Here is a 3,861-nt window from a genome sequence, read left to right as displayed (position 1 = left end):
GAAGGACTAGTTTCATTACTAAAGAAGACGATGTCTTTATGTGACACCTAGCATGCTGCCTGGCTGATACCGAACCTCAGTAAATGTGGGCTAGTGTTGGCAGTCAATGTAATGGTGGTTCGGGGTGGGTGACACTGCTACCTGTGTTTCTATGGTTCCTGTCATGCTTTATTCATTACTTAGTTCATCCCTTAACTATTTATATTTTATTTATTTATTCTGTATCATGGAAGCTATTTTATTTATGTTGAGACAGTCTTGCTAGGCAGTCAGGCCAGACTCAAATTCACAGGCTATTTCCTCAGTCTCCCAAGGGCTGGGATTACAGAGTGCGCCACCATGTCCCGCCCTCTCAGCGCTCTTCTGATTTTTTTATTTTGAGATGAGGTGTCACAAAGATGCCAAGGCTGCCTCAAACTTTTGACCCTCTTTCCTCAGCCCTCAGAGTAGCTGGGGTTACAGGCATATACCAACACACCCAGCTTTTTTTTCTACTTCTGAAAGCCGCACTTTAAGTTAAAATTTTCTGTTCTGTAAATTTCCATTTGTCAAAAGATACCAGAAAAAATAATTATATCCTCTCAAGATAAAAGAAAACAGCTCTTTATAGAAGTCTTTTCTCTCTCTTTCTTTCTTTCATTTCTTTGTTTGTTTCTTAAATGTCAATAATCACAAAAGCGTCCAGCTTCTCTTCATTAGAGGCCTGCACTGCTGAGTATGTTACCGCTTTGCCTTCTGTTCCCTGAGGATGCTTGGAGAGTGAAAATCCTTCTCCCCACCCCACGGAGCGCAATTTGAAATTTCTTCGATCAACACTGAGTACTTCCACTTCCCGGGGCGTGAAGAATTCATCAGCTCTGAACCTATAAAGCCCTTCGTCCAAAGAGCGAAACGGGAGAGACAGCAAGTCACCTCCGCGGGCTTCGCCTGCACCGTCCGGAGGGCTCCACAGTCCCGGGGTCGGTCGTGTAAGCACCCCCGGCCATGGCACACTGCTCGGAAGCCTCCTCGAGTCCCCCCACGCATGCAGCTGACGTCGGCTGTGGGACCCAAATATTCGCACTGCCGAGTAACCGGAGGGCGCTCAGCCTTGATCGCTTCTTCCTCTTCAGTTAGATTGTAATCTCTAACATCTTCCTGCGCCATAATTGTTAACTATTTATATTTTATGAACGAATCACATAATTACTATGCATGAGGAGCTTTATCGGTGGCATAGTATTTCACAACCCAGAAAAAACAGCCTTCAGAGCTACCCTCTGAGGTGGCGCTCACCGCCCCTATTAAATGGCCTGCACCCCAGCCTCAGCCATTTCAGCAGATGAGCACAGCCCACAAAGTCAGAGCCTCTTGAGGTTGAGAGTCCACATCTGGCCATCAGAGTTGTTAGGAACAAGGCCATTCTTTTCTTAGTTACTTTCTGGTCTTTACAACTCAACATCAGACGCCCACAATTTTAAAAAGGAAAGGTTTACTTAGCTCACAGTTCATAGAGGTTTCAGTCCAGAGTCAGCTCCAAGGCAGGGCAGCTGGGCAGAAGAAAGAGCTCAGGACAGGGCAGGCAGAAGGCAGAGAGGGATCAAGAGGGGAGGACAGATGTGGACCTTCAGGCCGCGCCCACCACGGCCACCTCTTCCCACCAGGCTTCAACTCCCAGCACCACACACAGCTATAACCCACCAGTGGACACATTCCCTTGAGCCTGCATTTCAAGGTCTCCAGGACTCCTCTTTGTCACTAAAGAAAGTCCACTAATATCCCCAGCCCACTCTTAATTCACCATGTTAAATATATTCACAAAATTCTTCAACATCCCAGCAAAACTACCCAAAGCATATACCAAAGGAAGTTTCCTTTGTTACAACAAAAAGGCAATTCTTACCACAAATAAGAAGGAGAAAGATTAAAAGGAAAGAAATCCATCTGGGGTTAATAGCCTGTTTGCAAATGACATTCTCTTACTTTTGCTAAGGGCGCTGGAGAGAAGCAGTGTGTTACAGGAGCAGGTCCTTCCTTTGGAGAAAGGTAAGACCCAAGACAAGCACTTCTAAGAATGAAAGGCGAGAACCCTACCCTGTTTCAGCTCCGAGTTACCCCAGACTGTGCCCGTGCTGGGTTTTGACATCCTGCTATGGAAGGAGAGGGAACTGGACAGGGTGACCTTCCGCATAAGAATCTAGGATTTATCCCAGTCCCAGACCGAGGAAGATCAGAAATCAAAGTTGATGACCACAGGGGACCTTAAAACAAGCCTCCAGACTGAATTTGGTTTCTATTCTTTGTTTTATATTTGGTTTTCATTCCTTATGGTCAATCTTCTCTGGAGTTTAAATTTAAAAATAAAAGAAATAAATAAAACCCATTTCCTGAAGGAGGACTGTGGAACAGTGGAAGAACAGGAGGAGGAAGAGCTGTCCTAGAGTACGTAGCACAGACTGAGGAAATCTAAGCGAGCACACACTCTAGATCCTGTCCAGCCACAATGCTCAGAGGACAAGGACAGCGTCTCCGGGGCGACTGGGCTCAGAAACACCCAGAAAGCAGCCCTGGCAGCTCCAGCCCGACCCCTGTGCTAGCTGCTTCCCATCTCTCCGAGGCAGTGGAAACCCCAGGTGGTCTGAGTTACAGGTAAACACAGAGCCCGGAAGTCACTCACGTTCTAAAAGTGCGTCCTGTCCCTCAGACCCCTCAAGCTCTCTCTCAGCAGAAACATGGCCAAAGGCAGCTTCGAGCCATGTCAGGTTTTCTGCGCTGATTTTGAAAACAATCTTAAAAAGCATTTTTATTTTCCATTTTCCCTATCCACATGCAGTACCTCACAGCGTTTAGTAGGAGAGTTTGGAGGATTTTGACACGAGGAAGAGTGACCACGAAAGCCTGAGTCACTGGATATCACCCAGATGCTACAAATGCCTGCTGTGGAGGGAGCACTTGCGATGTGCAGATCCCAGGCCCCGTGCTGAACTTTTCTCCATATATACGTCATCTAAGGGACTTTTTAAAAAATGTATTTAGGACAGGGTCTTCAGGGTCTTACTAGTAGATCAGACTTGTAGCGATCCTCCTGTTTCCAGCCTCCCAAGTGCTGGGATAACAGGCAGGCGCCACCAGGCTCACTGTGAGATCGAACGCTGGCACCTGCATCTGCCTAAGCAGGAGCTAAGGGACCGTTATTTATTTATTTGTTTGTTTGTTTTATTTTATTTTATTTATTTATTTATTGTAGAACCAGGGATTGAACTCAGACCCTTGCGCTTGCCAGGGAAGCGCTTATCCTACTGAGCCATCTCCCCGGCCCCAAGGGACTATTTTTTTAAAAATCCCTTTGTCTTAGCAGTTTTAGGTTTACAAAAAAAAATTGAGCAAAGTGCTATTATCCGCCCACGTCATTTGCACTGTGATTACTACGCATTAGGGTGGTATCATCGGTTACGGTCCAAATCAAAGTAAACACATTAGGATCAGCGACAGCGTTAGATTAAATCCGAGGTCATTCTATGGACTTCGACACACGCAGGCGTGTTACAGCAACGCGCGCGGGCCATCAGTGTCGTTCAGAGCAGCCCGCTGCCTGCCGCAGTCTGCGCCCCATTGCGTCCTCCTCCCTCCGGCCCTGGCAGCTCCTGCTCCTTCGCGTCTGAAGAAAGCGTTCGATCCACTTCTAAAGCTGAGGAAAGCAGGCCTTGTAGACCTTACGAAAGGGGCGCACCCTGAGACCGTAAGGCTAAGCGAAACAAGCCTGCCACTCGGCTTCTCTTACCCGAGAACCCGGAATGTACGTGACGGAGAAAATGAAAGGCAGACAATGGGAAGCAGGGCGATCGATCTGCGGCAAGTGCAAAGGGAGCCGGAAGGCGGGGA

At 47.5% G+C, this 3,861-nt stretch overlaps 1 pseudogene; it reads right to left on the bottom strand.

Annotated features, from left to right (window-relative positions):
• Window positions 1–655: 655 nt before the first annotated feature.
• Window positions 656–1,146, bottom strand: LOC101585209 (annotated as a pseudogene).
• Between the last annotated feature and the right edge of the window lie 2,715 nt (window positions 1,147–3,861).

Source organism: Octodon degus, unplaced genomic scaffold (genome assembly GCF_000260255.1).
Source record: "Octodon degus isolate 3935 unplaced genomic scaffold, OctDeg1.0 scaffold00062, whole genome shotgun sequence".
NCBI classification, from domain to species: Eukaryota; Metazoa; Chordata; class Mammalia; order Rodentia; family Octodontidae; genus Octodon; species Octodon degus.
Note: the sequence above shows the minus strand (reverse complement) of the source record. Positions and strands in the feature narration are given on the sequence as shown.